The sequence below is a fragment of the Phyllobates terribilis genome, unplaced genomic scaffold (genome assembly GCF_046119375.1).
Source record: "Phyllobates terribilis strain yellow unplaced genomic scaffold, ASM4611937v1 Scaffold_8__6_contigs__length_399053987, whole genome shotgun sequence".
NCBI lineage: Eukaryota > Metazoa > Chordata > Amphibia > Anura > Dendrobatidae > Phyllobates > Phyllobates terribilis.
Genome location: NW_027362768.1, coordinates 238,134,002 through 238,156,424, shown reverse-complemented (window position 1 = coordinate 238,156,424; position 22,423 = coordinate 238,134,002).

Genomic DNA, 22,423 nt, shown 5'->3' with positions numbered 1-22,423 from the left:
CTGCATCTAGCTCTGAAAAAAATATTTGGCCTTCTAGCAGTGTGTGGGACTTTCTCTATTAGTCCATCTATACTGACCTCCATCAGGTTGCAAATTAAAAATATTTTTTATCTGCATCTAGCTCTGAAAAATTATTTGGCCTTCTAGCAGTGTGTGGGACTTTCTCTATTAGTCCATCTATACTGACCTCCATCAGATTGCAAATTAAAAATAATTTTTTGTCTGCACCTAGCTCTGAAAAAATATTTGGCCTTCTAGCAGTGTGTGGGACTTTCTCTATTAGTCCATCTATACTGACCTCCATCAGGTTGCAAATTAAAAATAATTTTTTGTCTGCATCTAGCTCTGAAAAAATATTTGGCCTTCTAGCAGTGTGTGGGACTTTCTCTATTAGTCCATCAATACTGACCTCCATCAGGTTGCAAATTAAAAATAATTTTTATCTGCATCTAGCTCTGAAAAAATATTTGGCCTTCTAGCAGTGTGTGGGAAATTCTCTATTAGTCCATCTATACTGACCTCCATCAGGTTGCAAACTGAATATAATTTTTTTCTGCATCTAGCTCTGAAAAAATATTTGGCCTTCTAGCAGTGTGTGGGACTTGTTCTATTAGTCCATCTATACTGACCTCCATCAGGTTGCAAATTCAAAATTATTTTTTGTCTGCATCTAGCTCTGAAAAAATATTTGGCCTTCTAGCAGTGTGTGGGACTTTCTCTATTAGTCCATCTATACTGACCTCCATCAGGTTGCAAATTAAAAATAATTTTTATCTGCATCTTGCTCTGAAAAAATATTTGGCCTTCTAGCAGTGTGTGGGACATTTTCTATTAGTACATCTATACTGACCTCCATCAGGTTGCAAATTAAAAATAATTTTTTGTCTGCATCTAGCTCTGAAAAAATATTTGGCCTTCTAGCAGTGTGTGGGACTTTCTCTATTAGTCCATCTATACTGACCTCCATCAGGTTGCAAATTAAAAATTATTTTTTGTCTGCATCTAGCTCTGAAAAAATATTTGGCCTTCTAGCAGTATGTGGGACTTTCTCTATTAGTCCATCTATACTGACCTCCATCAGGTTGCAAACTGAATATATATTTTTCTGCATCTACCTCTGAAAAAATATTTGGGCTTCTAGCTGTGTGTGGGACTTGTTCTATTAGTCCATCTATACTGACCTCCATCAGGTTGCAAACTGAATATAATTTTTTTCTGCATCTAGCTCTGAAAAAATATTTGGCCTTCTAGCAGTGTGTGGGACTTTCTCTATTAATCCATCTATACTGACCTCCATCAGGTTGCAAATTAAAAATTATTTTTTGTCTGCATCTAGCTCTGAAAAAATATTTGGCCTTCTAGCAGTATGTGGGACTTTCTCTATTAGTCCATCTATACTGACCTCCATCAGGTTGCAAACTGAATATATTTTTTTTCTGCATCTACCTCTGAAAAAATATTTGGGCTTCTAGCTGTGTGTGGGACTTGTTCTATTAGTCCATCTATACTGACCTCCATCAGGTTGCAAACTGAATATAATTTTTTTCTGCATCTAGCTCTGAAAAAATGTTTGGCCTTCTAGCAGTGTGTGGGACTTTCTCTATTAGACCATCTATACTGACCTCCATCAGGTTGCAAATTAAAAATAACTTTTTGTCTGCATCTAGCTCTGAAAAAATATTTGGCCTTCTAGCAGTGTAAGGGACTTTCTCTATTAGTCCACCTATACTGACCTCCATCAGGTTGCAAACTGAATATAATTTTTTTCTGCATCTAGCTCTGAAAAAATATTTGGCCTTCTAGCAGTGTGTGGGACTTGATCTATTAGTCCATCTTTACTGACCTCCATCAGGTTGCAAATTAAAAATAATTTTTTGTCTGCATCTAGCTCTGAAAAAATATTTGCCTTCTAGCAGTGTGTGGGACTTTCTCTATTAGTCCATCTATACTGACCTCCATCAGGTTGCAAATTAAAATTAATTTTTTGTCTGCATCTAGCTCTGAAAAAATATTTGGCCTTTTAGCAGTGTGTGGGACTTTCTCTATTAGTCCATCTATACTGACATCCATCAGGTTGCAAAGTGAATATATTTTTTTTCTGCAACTACCTCTGAAAAAATATTTGGGCTTCTAGCTGTGTGTGGGACTTGTTCTATTAGTCCATCTATACTGACCTCCATCAGGTTGCAAACTGAATATAATTTTTTTCTGCGTCTAGCTCTGAAAAAATATTTGGCCTTCTAGCAGTGTGTGGGACTTTCTCTATTAGTCCATCTATACTGACCTACATCAGGTTGCAAACTGAATATATTTTTTTTCTGCATCTACCTCTGAAAAAATATTTGGGCTTCTAGCTGTGTGTGGGACTTGTTCTATTAGTCCATTTATACTGACCTCCATCAGGTTGCAAATTGAATATAATTTTTTTCTGCATCTAACCCAGCCAATAGTTTTGGCCTAATACCATAGTTTGGCCACTCAGCTCTGCTCAGTTCCCATCCATTGTTTTTTTGTGCAAACAACTCCAGAGTTGTGAATTAGTTAACCACCAAAATGAGTGGTAAAAGGCCTGCTGCTGGTGGAAAGGGGAATAGGCGTGTTGGGAAGGGGAAAAACGGTTGTGTCCGTGGGGTAGGTGTTAAAGCAACAGTAACATCTGCAGAAGAAAGACCATCTTCCAGCCAAACTAAAATGTCTACTTCTTTTAGCGGACAATGTGATAAGATCCCTTTCTTGAAGCCACGCCAATCGCAACAAATTCCAGATGAGGCACAAAAACAGCAGGTGCTTCAACGGATATCAAGTGCTCCTTTAAGTGGGCTCTCCTCCACATCAACTTCAACTTCACAAATACTCCAGTCCTCAAAGGTGTCACCCCAATCGCACTTGCTTCCTCACAGCTCCCAAATCTCCAGCTGCCCGTCTGAGTATGATGTAGAACAGATGGTTGAGTCTGCAGAGTTGTTTACTCATACTATAGCCTGGGAATCAGAGGTCGACTCCAGCGCTTCTGTGAATTCAGATGAGGAAATTATCTGCACTGATGCCCAGAATCTTTATGAGTCGGATCCAGGACCAGACGCAGAAGGTTCTGACCATAATGTAGACCGTCATTCCCAAACTGTAACTCCTGTTGGTGGAGACAATGAGGAAGACGATGATGAGACTCAAATACCTGATTGGAGCGACAACTTTAGTTTTTTGTCAGGGCAGGAACAGGTTGGCTCTGAGGACGACGGGTGTGATAACGCACAGGGTGATGATGATGAGGTTGGAGATCCCACTTACTGTCAACCCACAGTCAGCCAAGAGATGAGGTCAGCAGAGGAGGTGGAGTAGGATGCTAGTGACGACGAGGTCAGGTTGCGCCTTCCTAGACAGAGACGTAGTACTGGAAGCACGTCAACAACTGCATCCTCAAACACAACTCTGCCTCTCACCACAAGTCGCGGTGGCTCTTCAGGTCGCATGGGTGCTAAGCCTTGCATAGCCTGGGCATTTTTTCAGATCGATAAAGATGACCCAACTCATGTTATCTGTAACATTTGTCAGCAAAAGCTAAGTAGAGGCCAAAAAATACATAGTTTGAGTACTTCATGCATGAACCGGCACATGGACATGAAGCATAAGTTGCAGTGGGAAGCTCACTGTGCTACAATGCGGCCTAGCCGGCCGGGCCAACCACCGCTTGCCATATCTTGTGCATCCGCGGCCTCTTCATCTTCTGTGACTGGGGGGACAGCAGTCACACCTGTTTTGGGGCGCAGACCTGCCACCTCTTTACCCGCAACAGCCAGCGTGATTGGCAGGTAATCATTTTCTTTGGAGGTGGTAACACCAGCTGGTGTTGAGCGCTGTCCAACATCGATAGCACCACCTTTGGATCAAGGCAACCTAACATGTCCACCTGCATCTTCCTCACAGACCGGCAGTTTGCCGGGGACACCCTTATCAACCCCGTCTAAGCACAATAGCCAGCCCTCGGTCCCTCAGATGTGGACAAGTAAAAGACCATTTCCTCCTAGCCATGAGAAAGCTAAGAGGTTGAATTTCACCATCTGCAAGCTCTTGGCTACAGAAATGCTGCCTTTCCGCCTGGTGGACACAGAGGATTTTCGAGACCTTATGTCCGTCGCAGTGCCCCAGTACCAGATGCCCAGTCGGCACTACTTCTCAAAGAAAGGTGTGCCTGCGCTCCACCAGCATGTCGCACACAACATCACCGCTTCTTTGAGAAACTCTGTGTGTGACAGGGTGCATTTCACCACAGACACTTGGACGAGTAGGCATGGACAGGGGCGTTACATGTTGCTGACTGGGCACTGGGTGACTATGGTGACAGCAGGACAAGGGGCTGCTGTCCAAGTCTTGCCGTCCCCACGAGTTGTGCGTCAATCCTCTTCATCTCAAAGTTCCTCCACTGCTTCTGCCTCCTCAACCTCCTCTCGGTCCTTCACCTGCACCCAAAGCCTGTCTGGTCATGCCACAAGCTTTCTAACTGCGCAGAAGGGATCCTGCACACCTCCTTACTATGCTGGCAGTAGGGCTCAACGTCATCAGGCGGTTTTTACTTTGAAATGTCTGGGAAATGTAAGTCACACAGCTGAGGAGTTGTGGTCAGCTCTGGAGAACCAATTTCATGAATGGTTGTCTCCACTGGACCTGAAACCAGGGAAGGCCGTGTGCGACAATGCTGCAAACCTGGGTGCGGCCCTTCGACGGGGCAATGTCACACACGTGCCTTGTATGGCTCACGTGTTGAACCTGGTTGTCCAGCAATTTTTAGCCCACTATCCCGGACTAGATGGCCTTCTGCAGAGGGCACGGTCGCTGTGTGCTCACTTCCGCCGTTCGCATCCCGCAGCTCAGCGACTTACATCTCTACAGAAGTCGTTGGGCCTGCCACTTCACCGGCTAAAATGCGATGTGCCTACCCGGTGGAATTCAACTCTGCACATGTTGCAGCGACTGTGGCAGCACCGACAAGCCCTGGTGCAATACGTTCTGACGTATAGCCTGGGCCAACGAGATCCAGAGGTGGGGCAAATCACGCTGGAGGAGTGGTCTCAGATCAGGGACCTATGCACCCTTCTGCACAGTTTTGAAATGGCGACGAAGATGTTTAGTGCTGACGATGCCATTATCACCATGACTATTCCGGTGATTTACATGCTGGAGCACATGTTAAACAGAATTCGGAGTCAGGTGGTGGCACAAGAGGAGATGGAGGAAGTAGAGGACGAGGAGTTGTATGCGGAAGGGCTAACATCTGCAAGGTCCAGACGGTCGGCAGCACCAAGGTGGCAAGCATGTGAGGGTGGGGGAGATGGTTTTACCAGGGCGCATGGTAGCAGCCAAACTAGTGAGGAAGGTGCAGGAGCCCAGGAAGAAGTGGAGGACGAACTGATGGAAGACTCATCAGATAAGGGAGACCTTGATCACATTTCTGTTGTGCGAGGTTGGGGGGAGAGGACAGAGGAAGGAAGCATGATTGTTACCTCGCCACCAACACAACAGGGACTTGGTGCTCCTGGATGCGCAACACACGAGTGCCTTCTTGCTGCACTACCTGCAACATGACCCTCGAATTGTGGGAATTAGAAATAATCCTGTCTACTGGGTTGCCACACTGTTAGATCCCCGGTACAAAAGTAAATTTGCAGAAATTATTCCTGCCATAGAAAGGGATGCACGCATGCAGTAGTATCAGCAGAGACTGTTGCAGAATCTTACATGTATTTTTCCACAAAACACCAGTGGTGCACGTAGTGAATCTCACAGTTCCAACTTGACAACCGTGGGACCATCGACTGTTCAGCACTCAAACCGTAACAGAACCACAGTATCTGCTGGTAACATCAATTTTGCGGAATCATTTCACCACTTTTTTAGCTCATCCTTTGCAAGGCCACAGGAGACAAGAAGTCTGACACATAGTCAACGCCTAGAGACGATGGTACAGGAGTATCTCCAAGTAAACATTGAAGCCATGACTGTGTCACTGGACCCTTGCTCTTTTTGGGCTTCCAATCTGGATAAATTTCTGGAGCTAGCCACTTACGCCTTGGAGATCTTGTCATGCCCCGCAGCCAGCGTTCTGTCTGATCGTGTGTTCAGCGCTGCTGGTGGTGTGCTGACAGATAAGCGCACGCGGCTCTCCACTGATAATGTAGACAGACTCACGTTCATAAAGATGAACAAATCATGGATCCGAAACGACTTTTCTACCCCTGTGTCATCCTGGGGAGAGTAAAAGCTTGATGATTGGTTAAAATCACCTCAATAAACCGTTTTAAGCTTTCAAATTACTAATCATGTTTATCTGTATCTTGGCTGGAAAATAATTTGGGCTTTGTAGCAGTGTGCAGCACTGATTCTATTAGGCCATCTATAATAAGCTCCACCAGATTTAAAATTACTAATCATGTTTATCTGTATCTTGGCTGGAAAATAATTTGGGCTTTGTAGCAGTGTGCAGTACTGATTCTAGTAGGCCATCTATACTAAGCTCCACCAGATTTAAAATTACTAATCATGTTTATCTGTACCTTGGCTGGAAAATAATTTGGGCTTTGCAGCAGTGTGCAGCACTGATTCTATTAGGCCATCTATACTAAGCTCCACCAGATTTAAAATTAATAATAATTTTTAGCTGCATCTAGCCCGGAAAATAATTTTGGGGCTCCGAGATGCGCAAGACACATAAGTGCCTTCTTGCTGCACTACCTGCAACATGACCCTCATATTGTCAGAATTCGAAGTAATCCTGACTAGTGTTGAGCCACCCCCGTAGTGTTCGAGTTCGGTTCAGTTCGTCGAACACCCGTGTGTTCGCCGAACTGTTCGTCAAACTGTTCGTCGAACACCTTCGAACACCGTTAAAACCAATGGCAGGCAAACAAAAACACATAGAAACACTTAGAAAACACCTTCAAAGGTGTCCAAAAGCTGACAAACTGCTCAGAAGACATAACTAACAAATGGAAAAGTGACAAGTACATATAGTCATGCGAAAATAAAAGAGGTGGAGGAGTAAAAGGAGGGGTAGACACAGTTATAGGCATGTCATGCCCTTCTAAAATCCAAAAAGTGAGAAGCCGACACGGCCAGTCCGCTCCTGCCCGTGCCACCTCCGTGTCGCCGGGTTTGTGCCAGAGCCGCGGTGAACCCTGACGGCCAGCCCCCCTCTCCCAATACTGGTGCCTGTCCGCTGGTGGGTCGAGCGAGCCCCCCTGTGGTGGAGGCAGCTCTAACCTTTTTAATTTAAATTGTCTCTCTAATTTGAATGAATACACTTTAAATCCATTTACAAGGATCTATTGGAGGGCAAGTCTCATGCCAGCAGCCGCGGTAATTCCAGCTCCAGTAGCGTCCACTAAAGCTGCTGCAGTTAAAAAGCTTTTATAAGGATCGAGCTCGGCTGTCCACCGCAAGGCATCCTACTGCCAGTCCCAGCCCCTATGCCTTGGGGTGCCTCCTGATGCTCTTCACTAAGTATCCCATGGTCCCGAAGCATTTCCTTTGAAAAAATTAAGTGTCTAAACTACAGGTGGTGCAGCTTGCTTAACAGCCGGGATAATCCGCTCACTAGCAGACACTGCTACTAGGCACAAAGTATTTCCTGGGCTAGATGCAGTTAAAAATTTGTAATTAGATACTCTCGTTGGATGCTGAGAAAGCATTCCATAGAGTCTCCTGGCACGCCATATATGATTCTCTTAAAAAGCTTGGGGTAGGGGTCTAGGGGACCCTTTTATAGCCAAAATCACGGCCCTGTATCGCAATACGTCACCTAGGCTGAAGATAAATGGAACTGTAGCACCCTGAGGGCTCGGTTGCTACAGACGTATTGCACCTCACCCAGAGGTGTGATATCTCACTCTCAGGTAAGGATGGAGTGTGGATCAGGACCCGACACCTGCATGCATTACACCACATTGCCGTGGGGCAGGGCGACCAATATGCCCCTGAGATGGGCACGACAGTCCCTGTCCCTGGCTGGAGTGGGGGGAGGGAACACTGAGGAAGGGGAACCCTGTAGTGCAGGAGCAGGGAGGAAGCAGTTCCTGGGTGCATTGAGAAGGGAGTATAAAAGGTGGGCACCATCTTAGTTCAGTGCAGAGAAGTCTGAGCAGAAGTGGCAGGGAGCAGGGGCTCTGCATGAGCTCTGCTCCGGAGGCGGGCCTAGTAACAGAGGCCCAGGCCTGGAAGAGGGAGAAGGAAGGAAGAGGAGCGGAGAAGGCTCCAGGAACGAGGAATGAAGGGATCCCAGGGGTGCGGACGGGCGAGTCGCCACCGCACGCCCGAATCCACCTGCGTGGAGGGGTCAGGCCAAAGGGGGAGACCGGTCCCCGAACTAGTGGAGGCAGGAAACGACCCTCAGCTAGAAACCGGAGGCTGTGACATTTTATGTGGCGCAGCCCCTCGCTACACCCGCTAGGAAGGCACCACATAGGGTCAGGGAAACTGGCGCCAAGTTTACCAAAAGGAGGCCCGAGGCAGCCGGACAGAAGTGTTGGTAAGAAAGGCCAGACAAAGGACACACAAAGGGGGTCCTGTGAAGTGCTCCAAAGTTATCTGGGAGTTGTCTGAGCCCCTCACCTGGTGAGCACAGTACGACGTGGGCAGCCATTACCTGCAGACGTGGTCTGGATAATAAGAACTGTGAGTAAAGGCCCTGAACTGCATCACTGACTCCGTGTCGTTACTGCTGCTGCCCTGCACCATCACCCCCATCCTCCGCATACACTGCCCTGAGGCTATACTCCTCCCGTGGGGAGTTATGCTACGCTCTGCTGCACCCACAACACCAGCCTCAGTGGTCTGCCCTGTAGAGGCGGTTCACTCTGACCGCAATCCACGGGTGGCGTAGTCGGACATTTAAACATGAAAACCACATAAATAGTTCCGCCACTGGTTTGACCGCCCTGAGCCACGGAACTGGGTCGCCGCCACGAAGACTACAACGACCAGCATCCACCAAAAAGGGTCCGGCTCCGGGTGTCCCAAGGCCCAGGGGGAGCATCAGAACATTTTCATCACCTTTCACAATCACCAATGGGACAAGGCAGTGATGTCCTCTGTCCCCTCTCTTATACATCCTAGTGACGGAGCACCTGTTCTCATCAATTCGCCATAACCCCAATATTAGGTTGATTGAGGTGGGAGGCACCGAGTACAAGTGCTCTCTATTTGCTGATGATGTCCTAGTATATATCACTCAATCACATATATCCATCCATGCTGTTATGGCTGAAATAGATCACTTTGTTACATGGTAAAATTTTAAAATCAATGCAGCGAAGTCTGAGGCCCTCGATGTCTCCCTCCCCAAATCCATACAGGATTCCATCCAGTTCAACTTTCCCTTTGCCTGGCCCTCACAGGGTATCAAATACTTAGGAATTCCTATTCATAGAGACCTCTCCCATCTATGTTATCTTAATTTTGGGCCCTTTATTGAACAACTCCATACAGACCACGGTTGGCAAGTTAGAACTGTAAGATTCACTACGTGAACCACTGGTGTTTTGTGGAAAAGCACATGTACACTGCGTTCCAAATTATTATACAAAAAGTGTTTAGGAGTGATAAGGGAAGAATTTGTTTGTTTGTCAGTTAAACTCATTGATGGTGATGTGTGTCAGGGCTCTTTATATCACTGTAAGCAATTGCAGACACCTGTGCTAATTAGTTTGGCAGGTGTGTCCAATGAAAGGCAAGACTACTTAAGAAGGCTCTCTCACATTATTAAGCAGCCTACATTTTCTGCCAAAATGGGAAAGAAAAAGGATGTGTCGGCTGCTGAGAAGCAACAAATTGTGGAGTGTTTAGGTCAAGGCATGACTACAATCAACATTGTGCGATGATCAGGATGAAGTGTCTTGGCAATCAAGAAGTATGTAGCTGATTCACAGTACACACGTGTGCGTGCTGATAAGGGCAAATTGAGGACTCTTTCCTACAGGCAATTACGTCAGGTTGAAAGAGCAGCGGCAAAAAAGCCTTGTCATAGCAGCAGACAAGTTTTTGAAGCTGCTTGTGCCTCCAACGTCCCCCGAACAACAAGATGCAGGGTCCTTCAGACGTTTGCAGCTGTGCATGCGCCATCCTGTCGACCTCCTCTATCCACTTCACACAAGCAGAAACGGCTCCAGTGGGCCAAACATTACATGAAGACTGATTTCAAAACTGTTTTGTTCACGGATGAGTGCCGTGCAGCGCTCGATGGTCCAGATGGATGGAGTGGAGGATGGCTGGTTGATGGACACCCCATGCAAACACGGCTACAGCGCCAACAAGGAGGAGGTGGAGTAATGTTTTGGGCTGGAATCATGGGGAGAGAGATTGTCGGCCCCTTTAGGATCCCTGAAGGCGCTAAAGATGAACTCCATAATGTATGTGGATTTTCTCAAACAGCACTTCCTGCCATGGTTCAAGAAGAAGAACCGTGTATTTCACAGCAAGATCATTTTTCTGCATGATAATGCACCATCTCATGCTGCACATAAAACATCTGCATCTCTGGCTGATATGGGCATAAAAGGGGACAAACTTATGGTGTGACCCCCATGCTCCCCTGACCTCTACCCCATTCAGAACCTTTGGAGCATCATTAAAAGGAGTGTCTATGATGGCGGGAGGCAGTTCGCATCTAAGCAACAGCTCTGGGAGGGTATTCTGTCCTCATGCAAAACAATTGAAGCAGAAACCATCCAAAACCTGACAAATTCAATGGACGAGAGAGTTCAGAAGCTCCTTTCGAACAAGGGGTCCTATGTGAAAATGTAACATCACCTAGAATAAAGTTTTGAGTTGAAAACTGTGTGATTTCAGTTTCTAACAACCTGCTAATGCTTATAATTTAAAAAATGACCATTTTTTTGGTCTTTATTAAAATGAAAAGGTTGATCGAAAAGTTTGGGGGATCTAAGAGTGTGGCAACCCAGTAGTCATGATTACTTCGAATTCTGACAATATGAGGGTCATGCTGCAGGTAGTGCAGCAAGAAGGCACTTATGTGCCTTGCGCATCTCGGAGCCCCAAAATTATTTTCCGGGCTAGATGCAGCTAAAAATTATTTTTAATTTTAAATCTGATGAAGCTTTAGTATAGATGGCCTAATAGGATCAGTGCTGCACACTGCTACAAAGCCCAAATTATTTTCCAGTCAAGATACAGATAAACATGATTAGTAATTTGAAAGCTTAAAATGGTTGGTAGGGTGATTTTAACCAATCATCAAGCTTTTACTCTCCCCAGGATGACACAGGGGTAGAAAAGTCGTTTCGGATCCATGATTTGTTCATCTTTATGAACGTGAGTCTGTCTACATTATCAGTGGAGAGCCGCGTGCGCTTATCTGTCAGCACACCACCAGCAGCACTGAACACACGTTCAGACAGAACGCTGGCTGCGGGGCATGACAAGATCTCCAAGGCGTAAGTGGCTAGCTCCGGCCATTTATCCAGATTGGAAGCCCAAAAAGAGCAAGGGTCCAGTGACACAGTCGTGGCTTCAATGTTTACTTGGAGATACTCCTGTACCATCATCTCTAGGCGTTGACTATGTGTCAGACTTCTTGTCTCCTGTGGCCTTGCAAAGGATGGGCTAAAAAAGTGGTGAAATGATTCCGCAAAATTGATGTTACCAGCAGATACTGTGGTTCTTTTACGGTTTGAGTGCTGAACACTTGACGGTCCCACGGTTGGCAAGTTGGAACTGTGAGATTCACTACGTGCACCACTGGTATTTTGTGGAAAAGCACATGTAAGATTCTGCAACAGTCTCTGCTGATACTCCTGCATGCGTGCATCCCTTTCTATGGCAGGAATAATTTCTGCAAATTTACTTTTGTACCGGGGATCTAACAGTGTGGCAACCCAGTAGTCAGGATTAGTTCTAATTCTCACAATTCGAGGGTCATGTTGCAGGTAGTGCAGCAAGAAGGCACTCATGTGTGTTGCGCATCCAGGAGCACCAAGTCCCTGTTGTGTTGGTGGCGAGGTAACAATCATGCTTCCTTCCTCTGTCCTCTCCCCCCAACCTCGCACAACAGAAATGTGATCAAGGTCTCCCTCATCTGATGAGTCTTCCATCAGTTCGTCCTCCACTTCTTCCTGGGCTCCTGCACCTTCCTCACTAGTTTGGCTGCTACCATGCGCCCTGGTAAAACCATCTCCCCCACCCTCACATGCCTGCCGCCTTGGTGCTGCCGACCGTCTGGACCTTGCAGATGTTAGCCCTTCCGCATACAACTCCTCTTCCTCTACTTCCTCCACCTCCTCTTGTGCCACCACCTGACTCCGAATTCTGTTTAACATGTGCTCCAGCATGTAAATCACCGGAATAGTCATGCTGATAATGGCATCGTCAGCACTAAACATCTTCGTCGCCATTTCAAAACTGTGCAGAAGGGTGCATAGGTCCCTGATCTGAGACCACTCCTCCAGCGTGATTTGCCCCACCTCTGAATCTCGTTGGCCCAGGCTATACGTCAGAACGTATTGCACCAGGGCTTGTCGGTGCTGCCACAGTCGCTGCAACATGTGCAGAGTTGAATTCCACCGGGTAGGCACATCGCATTTTAGCCGGTGAAGTGGCAGGCCCAACGACTTCTGTAGAGATGTAAGTCGCTGAGCTGCGGGATGCGAACGGCGGAAGTGAGCACACAGCGACCGTGCCCTCTGCAGAAGGCCATCTAGTCTGGGATAGTGGGCTAAAAATTGCTGGACAACCAGGTTCAACACGTGAGCCATACAAGGCACGTGTGTGACATTGCCCCGGCGAAGGGCCGCACCCAGGTTTGCAGCATTGTCGCACACGGCCTTCCCTGGTTTCAGGTCCAGTGGAGACAACCATTCATGAAATTGGTTCTCCAGAGCTGACCACAACTCCTCAGCTGTGTGACTCACATTTCCCAGACATTTCAATGTAAAAACCGCCTGATGACGTTGAGCCCTACTGCCAGCATAGTAAGGAGGTGTGCAGGATCCCTTCTGCACAGTTAGAAAGCTTGTGGCATGACCAGACAGGCTTTGGGTGCAGGTGGAAGACCGAGAGGAGGTTGAGGAGGCAGAAGCAGTGGAGGAACTTTGACATAAAGAGGATTGACGCACAACTCGTGGGGACGGCAAGACTTGGACAGCAGCCCCTTGTCCTGCTGTCACCATAGTTACCCAGTGCCCAGTCAGCAACATGTAACGCCCCTGTCCATGCCTACTCGTCCAAGTGTCTGTGGTGAAATGCACCCTGTCACACACAGAGTTTCTCAAAGAAGCGGTGATGTTGTGTGCGACATGCTGGTGGAGCGCAGGCACACCTTTCTTTGAGAAGTAGTGCCGACTGGGCATCTGGTACTGGGGCACTGCGACGGACATAAGGTCTCGAAAATCCTCTGTGTCCACCAGGCGGAAAGGCAGCATTTCTGTAGCCAAGAGCTTGCAGATGGTGAAATTCAACCTCTTAGCTTTCTCATGGCTAGGAGGAAATGGTCTTTTACTTGTCCACATCTGAGGGACCGAGGGCTGGCTATTGTGCTTAGACGGGGTTGATAAGGGTGTCCCCGGCAAACTGCCGGTCTGTGAGGAAGATGCAGGCGGACATGTTAGGTTGCCTTGATCCAAAGGTGGTGCTATCGATGTCGGACAGCGCTCAAGACCAGCTGGTGTTACCACCTCCAAAGAAAATGATGACCTGAAAATCACGCTGGCTGTTGCGGGTAAAGAGGTGGCAGGTCTGCGCCCCAAAACAGGTGTGACTGCTGTCCCCCCAGTCACAGAGGATGAAGAGGCCGCAGATGCACAAGATATGGCAGACGGTGGTTGGCCCGGCCGGCTAGACTGCATTGTAGCACACTGAGCTTCCCACTGCAACTTATGCTTCATGTCCATGTGCCGGTTCATGCATGAAGTACTCAAACTATGTATTTTTTGGCCTCTACTTAGCTTTTGCTGACAAATGTTACAGATAACACGAGTTGGGTCATCTTTATCGATCTGAAAAAATGCCCAGGCTATGCAAGGCTTAGCACCCATGCGACCTGAAGAGCCACCACGACTTGTGGTGAGAGGCAGAGTTGTGTTTGAGGATGCAGTTGTTGACGTGCTTCCAGTACTACGTCTCTGTCCAGGAAGGCGCAACCTGACCTCGTCGTCACTAGCATCTTCCTCCACCTCCTCTGCTGACCTCATCTCTTGGCTGACTGTGGGTTGACAGTAAGTGGGATCTCCGACCTCATCATCATCACCCTGTGCGTTATCACACCCGTCGTCCTCAGAGCCAACCTGTTCCTGCCCTGACAAAAAACTAAAGTTGTCGCTCCAATCAGGTATTTGAGTCTTATCATCGTCTTCCTCATTGTCTCCACCAACAGGAGTTACAGTTTGGGAATGAGGGTCTACATTACGGTCAGAACCTTCTGCGTCTGGTCCTGGATCCGACTCATAAAGATTCTGGGCATCAGTGCAGATCATTTCCTCGTCTGGATTCACAGAAGCGCTGGAGTCGACCTCTGATTCCCAGGCTATAGTATGAGTAAACAGCTCTGCAGACTCAACCATCTGTTCTACCTCATACTCAGACGGGCAGCTGGAGATTTGGGAGCTGTGAGGAAGCAAGTGCGATTTGGGTGACACCTTTGAGGACTGGAGTATTTGTGATGTTGAAGTTGATGTGGAGGAGAGCCCACTTAAAGGAGCACTTGATATCCGTTGAAGCACCTGCTGTTTTTGTGCCTCATCTGGAATTTGTAGCGATTGGCGTGGCCGTAAGAAAGGGATCTTATCACATTGTCCGCTAAAAGAAGTAGACATTTTAGTTTGGCTGGAAGATGGTCTTTCTTCTGCACCTACCCCACGGACACAACCTTTTTTCCCCTTCCCAACACGCCTATTCCCCTTTCCACCAGCAGCAGGCCTTTTTCCACTCATTTTGTTGGTTAACTAATTCACAACTCTGGAGTTGTTTGCACAAAAAAACAATGGATGGTAACCGAGCAGAGCTGAGTGGCCAAACTGTGGCATTAGGCCAAAACTATTGGCTGGGTTAGATGCAGAAAAAAATTATTTTTAATTTGCAACCTGATGGAGGTCAGTATAGATGGACTAATAGACCAAGTCCCACACAAAGCTAGAAGCCCAAATATTTTTTCAGAGCTAGATGCAGAAAAAAATTATATTCAATTTGCAACCTGCTGGACGTCAGTATAGAAGGACTAATAGAACAAGTCCCACACACTGCTAGAAGCCCAAATATTTTTTCAGAGCTAAATGAAGAAAAAAATTATTTTTAATTTGCAACCTGATGGAGGTCAGTATAGATGGACTAATAGACCAAGTCCCACACACTGCTAGAAGCCCAAATATTTTTTCAGAGCTAGATGCAGAAAAAAATTATTTTTAATTTGCAACCTGATGGAGGTCAGTATAGATGGACTAATAGACCAAGTCCCACACACCGCTAGAAGCCCAAATATTTTTTCAGAGCTAGATGCAGAAAATTTTTTTATTCAATTTGCAACCTGATGGAGGTCAGTATAGATGGACTAATAGACCAAGTCCCACACACTGCTAGAAGCCCAAATATTTTTTCAGAGCTAGATGCAGAAAAAAATTATTTTTAATTTGCAACCTGATGGAGGTCAGTATAGATGGACTAATAGACCAAGTCCCACACACTGCTAGAAGCCCAAATATTTTTTCAGAGCTAGATGCAGAAAAAAATTATTTTTAATTTGCAACCTGATGGAGGTCAGTATAGATGGACTAATAGAACAAGTCCCACACGCTGCTAGAAGCCCAAATATTTTTTCAGAGATAAATGAAGAAAAAAATTATTTTTAATTTGCAACCTGATGGAGGTCAGTATAGATGGACTAATAGACCAAGTCCCACACACTGCTAGAAGCCCAAATATTTTTTCAGAGCTAGATGCAGAAAAAAATTATTTTTAATTTGCAACCTGATGGAGGTCAGTATAGATGGACTAATAGACCAAGTCCCACACACCGCTAGAAGCCCAAATATTTTTTCAGAGCTAGATGCAGAAAAAAATTATATTCAATTTGCAACCTGCTGGAGGTCAGTATAGAAGGACTAATAGAACAAGTCCCACACACTGCTAGAAGCCCAAATATTTTTTCAGAGCTAAATGAAGAAAAAAATTATTTTTAATTTGCAACCTGATGGAGGTCAGTATAGATGGACTAATAGACCAAGTCCCACACACTGCTAGAAGCCCAAATATTTTTTCAGAGCGAGATGCAGAAAAAAATTATATTCAGTTTGCAACCTGATGGAGGTCAGTATAGATGGACTAATAGAATGATGCTATGCCCAAAAGATTTTACTTCACTAGGTGCAGTAAAAAAATTGGTATTCTATACACAGGTGGTATATCTTGCAACACAGATAGGCTACTCCACTGACTAACACACTCTGCAATAGGCCAAAAAGGATTAGCTTTGCTAGATTCAGCCAAATGCTGTGAAAAAAACTTGCACAGCACTGGCACAGACCTGCCTGGCAAAAACTGATAGGAACTGATGTAACCTAGTCCTGAAAAGGACTCCAATTACAATTAGTCTTTACTCCCACAATCTATCTATTTAAGAGCACAGACCTGCCTGATAAAAGTCGTAGGAAATGCTGTAACCTAGTCCTTAAAAGGACTGCAATCACAACTATTCCCTACTCCCAAGCTATCTGTATATTTGTGCGAAAATTGGCTTGAAATTAACAAGGTATAGCGCACACAGCAACAGCGGTGCCGTCTAACACGCAGCTGCAGCAGTGAGAAAATGGTGGCGATGGGGAAAATGGCTTGGTCTTATAGGGCAAGGACATGTGACATACACTGCCAATCACACATGCCCTTGCTTGTGTGAAAAAAAGCACTTCGCTCCGTGTGTGCGCTGCTGATAGGCTGACAGATTGCACCTCCCCACTGCAAATGCGGGAAAGAGAAAAAAAAATGGAGATCTTCATTGTTCCTGCAGAGATCCATCCCCTGCCCCTCCCCCCGCCCCGCTGTACACTCAAACTGCGTATTAACATTAATTTTCATCATTACTGAGAAAAAATCCAGTTATGATTTTGGTGCACGAACAGTTATCGAACATAACCTCGAACAGCCAAATTTTTCTCAAATTGTTCGTGTTCGCCGACCGGCTCGAACACCGCCCAAAACAGCTCGAATTTGAGATTGGCGAACAGTTCGAGTAGAACAACGCTCATCTCTAATCAGCAGAGACTGTTGCAGAATCTTACATGTGCTTTTCCACAAAACACCAGTGGTGCACGTAGTGAATCTCACAGTTCCAACTTGACAACCGTGGGACCATCGAGTGTTCAGCACTCAAACCGTAACAGAACCACAGTATCTGCTGGTAACATCAATTTTGCGCAATCATTTCACCACTTTTTTAGCTCATCCTTTGCAAGGCCACAGGAGACAAGAAGTCTGACACATAGTCAACGCCTAGAGACGATGGTACAGGAGTATCTCCAAGTAAACATTGAAGCCATGACTGTGTCACTGGACCCTTGCTCTTTTTGGGCTTCCAATCTGGATAAATGGCTGGAGCTAGCCACTTACGCCTTGGAGATCTTGTCATGCCCCGCAGCCAGCGTTCTGTCTGAACGTGTGTTCAGCGCTGCTGGTGGTGTGCTGACAGATAAGCGCACGCGGCTCTCCACTGATAATGTAGACAGACTCACGTTCATAAAGATGAACAAATCATGGATCCGAAACGACTTTTCTACCCCTGTGTCATCCTGGGGAGAATAAAAGCTTGATGATTGGTTAAAATCACCTCACCAACCGTTTTAAGCTTTCAAATTACTAATCATGTTTATCTGTATCTTGGCTGGAAAATAATTTGGGCTTTGTAGCAGTGTGCAGTACTGATTCTAGTAGGCCATCTATATTAAGCTCCACCAGATTTAAAATTACTAATCATGTTTATCTGTACCTTGGCTGGAAAATAATTTGGGCTTTGCAGCAGTGTGCAGCACTGATTCTATTAGGCCATCTATACTAAGCTCCACCAGATTTAAAATTAATAATAATTTTTAGCTGCATCTAGCCCGGAAAATAATTTTGGGGCTCCGAGATGCGCAAGACACATAAGTGCCTTCTTGCTGCACTACCTGCAACATGACCCTCATATTGTCAGAATTCGAAGTAATCCTGACTACTGGGTTGCCACACTCTTAGATCCCCCAAACTTTTCGATCAACATTTTCATTTTAATAAAGACCAAAAAAATGGTCATTTTTGAAATTATAAGCATTAGCAGGTTATTAGAAACTGAAATCAAACAGTTTTCAACTCAAAACTTTATTCTAGGTGATGTTACATTTTCACATAGGACCCCTTGTTCGAAAGGAGTTTCTGAACTCTCTCGTCCATTGAATTTGTCAGGTTTTGGATGGTTTCTGATTCAATTGTTTTGCATGAGGACAGAATACCCTCCCAGAGCTGTTGTTTAGATGTGAACTGCCTCCCGCCATCATAGACACTCCTTTTGATGATGCTCCAGAGGTTCTGAATGGGGTAGAGGTCAGGGGAGCATGGGGGTCACACCATAAGTTTGTCCCCTTTTATGCCCATATCAGCCAGAGATGCAGATGTTTTATGTGCAGCATGAGATGGTGCATTATCATGCATAAAAATGATCTTGCTGTGGAATACACGGTTCTTCTTCTTGAACCATGGCAGGAAGTGCTGTTTGAGAAACTCCACATACATTATGGAGTTCATTTTTACCCCTTCAGGGATCCTAAAGGGGCCGACAATCTCTCTCCCCATGATTCCAGCCCAAAACATTACTCCACCTCCTCCTTGTTGGCCCTGTAGCCGTGTTTGCCGGGGGTGTCCATCAACCAGCCATCCTCCACTCCATCCATCTGGACCATCGAGCGTTGCACGGCACTCATCCGTGAACAAAACAGTTTTGAAATCAGTCTTCATGTAATGTTTGGCCCACTGGAGCCGTTTCTGCTTGTGTGAAGTGGATAGAGGAGGTCGACAGGATGGCGTATGCACAGCTGCAAACCTCTGAAGGACCCTGCATCTTGTTGTTCGGGGGACGTTGGAGGCACCAGCAGCTTCAAAAACTTGTCTGCTGCTATGACAAGGCTTTTTTGCCGCTGCTCTTTTAACCTGACGTAATTGCCTGTAGGAAAGAGTCCTCAATTTGCCCTTATCAGCACATACACGTGTGTACTGTGAATCAGCTACATACTTCTTGATTGCCAAGACACTTCATTCTGATCATCGCACAATGTTGATTGTAGTCATGCCTTGACCTAAACACTCCACAATTTGTTGCTTCTCAGCAGCCGACACATCCTTTTTCTTTCCCATTTTGGCAGAAAATGTAGGCGGCTTAATAATGTGGGACAGCCTTCTTAAGTAGTCTTGCCTTTCATTGGACACACCTGCCAAACTAATTAGCACAGGTGTCTGCAATTGCTTACAATGATATAAAGAGCCCTGACACACATCACCATCAATGAGTTTAACTGACAAACAAACAAATGCTTCCCTTATCACTCCTAAACACTTTTTGCATAATAATTTGGAACACAGTGTACATGTGCTTTTCCACAAAACACCAGTGGTTCACGTAGTGAATCTTACAGTTCTAACTTGCCAACCGTGGTCTGTATGGAGTTGTTCAATAAAGGGCCCAAAATTAAGATAACATAGATGGGAGAGGTCTCTATGAATAGGAATTCCTAAGTATTTGATACCCTGTGAGGGCCAGGCAAAGGGAAAGTTGGACTGGATGGAATCCTGTATGGATTTGGGGAGGGAGACATCGAGGGCCTCAGAATTCGCTGCATTGATTTTAAAATTTGACCATGTAACAAAGTGATCTATTTCAGCCATAACAGCATGGATGGATATATGTGATTGAGTGATATATACTAGGACATCATCAGCAAATAGAGAGCACTTGTACTCGGTGCCTCCCACCTCAATCCACCTAATATTGGGGTTATGGCGAATTGATGAGAGCAGGTGCTCCGTCACTAGGATGTATAAGAGAGGGGACAGAGGACATCCCTGCCTTGTCCCATTGGTGATTGTGAAAGGTGATGAAAATGTTCTGATGCACCCCCTGGGCCTTGGGACACCCGGACCGGACCCTTTTTGGTGGATGCTGGTGGTTGTAGTCTCCGTGGCGGCGACCCGGTTCCGTGGCTCAGGGCGGTCAAACCAGTGGCGGAACTATTTATGTGGTTTTGATGTTTAAATGTCTTACTACGCCACCCGTGGATTGCGGTCAGAGTGAACCGCCGCTGCAGGGCAGACCGCTGAGGCTGGTGTTGTGGGTGCAGCAGAGCGTAGCATAATGCCCCACGGGAGGAGTATAGCCTCAGGGCAGTGTATGCGGAGGATGGGGGTGATGGTGCAGGGCAGCAGCAGTAACGACACGGAGTCAGTGATGCAGTCCAGGGCCTTTACTCAGTTCTTATTATCCAGACCACGTCTGCAGGTAACTGCTGCCCACATCGTACTGTGCTCACCAGGTGAGGGGCTCAGACAACTCCCAGATAACTTTGGAGCGCCTCACAGGACCCCCTTTGTGTGTCCTTTGTCTGGCCTTTCTTACCAACTCTTCTGTCCGGCTGCCTCGGGCCTCCTCTTGGTAAACTTGGCGCCAGTTTCCCTGACCCTATGTGGTGCCTTCCTAGCGGGTGTAGCGAGGGGCTGCGCCACATAAAATGTCACAGCCTCCGGTTTCTAGCTGAGGGTCATTTCCTGCCTCCACTAGTTTCAGGGACCGGTCTCCCCCTTTGGCCTGACCCCTCCACGCAGGTGGATTCGGGCGTGCGGTGGCGACTCGCCCGTTCGCACCCCTGGGATCCGTTCGTTCCTCATTCCTGGAGCCTTCTCCGCTCCTCTTCCTTCCTTCTCCCTCTTCCAGGCCTGGGCCTCTGTTACTAGGCCCGCCCCCGGAGCAGAGCTCATGCAGAGCCCCTGCTCCCTGTCACTTCTGCTCAGACTTCTCTGCACTGAACTAAGATGGTGCCCACCTTTTATACTCTCTTCTCAATGCACCCAGGAACTGCTTCCTCCCTGCTCCTGCACTACAGGGTTCCCCTTCCTCAGTGTTCCCTCCCCCCACTCCAGCCAGGGACAGGGACTGTCGTGCCCATCTCAGGGGCATATTGGTCGCCCTGCCTCACGGCAATGTGGTGTAATGCATGCAGGTGTCGGGTCCTGATCCACACTCCATCCTTACCTGAGAGTGAGATATCACACCTCTGGGTGAGGTGCAATACCTCTGTAGCAACCGAGCCCTCAGGGTGCTACAGTTCCATTAATCTTCAGCCTAGGTGACGTATTGCGATACAGGGCCGTGATTTTGGCTATAAAAGGGTCCCCTAGACCCCTACCCCAAGCTTTTGAAGAGAATCATATATGGCGTGCCAGGAGACTCTATGGAATGATTTCTCAGCATCCAACGAGAGCATCTAATTACAAATTTTTAACTGCATCTAGCCCAGGAAATACTTTGTGCCTAGTAGCAGTGTCTGCTAGTCAGCGGATTATCCCGGCTGTTAAGAAAGCTACACCACCTGTAATTTGGACACTTAATTTTTTCAAAGGAAATGCTTCGGGACCACGGGATACTCAGTGAAGAGCATCAGGAGTCACCCCAAGGCATAGGGGCTGGGACTGGCAGTAGGATGCCTTGCGGTGGACAACCGAGCTCGATCCTTATAAAAGCTTTTTAACTGCAGCAGCTTTAGTGGACGCTACTGGAGCTGGAATTACGTGGCTGCTGGCATGAGACTTGCCCTCCAATAGATCCTTGTAAATGGATTTAAAGTGTATTCATTCAAATTAGAGAGACAATTTAAATTAAAAAACTTAGAGCTGCCTCCACCACAGGGGGGCTCGCTCGACCCACCAGCGGACAGGCACCAGTATTGGGAGAGGGGGGCTGACCGTCAGGGTTCACCGCGGCTCTGGCACAAACCCGGCGACACGGAGGTGGCACGGGCAGGAGCGGACTGGCCGTGTCGGCTTCTCACTTTTTGGATTTTAGAAGGGCATGACATGCTTATATCTGTGTCTCCCCCTCCTTTTACTCATCCACCTCTTTTCTTTTCGCATGACTATATGTACTTGTCACTTTTCCATGTGTTAGTTGTGTCTTCTGAGCAGTTTGTCAGCTTTTGGACACCTTCGAAGGTGTTTTCTATGTGTTTCTATGTGTTTTTATTTGCCTGCCATTGGTTTTAACGGTGTTCGAAGGTGTTCGACGAACAGTTCGACGAACAGTTCGGCGAACACACGGGAGTTCGACGAACCGAACCCGAACACTACGGGGGTGGCTCAACACTATAATTGAGGGAATATTATGTTAGAGGGTACCCCAGGACGGTTCCAAATGTGTGGGTAA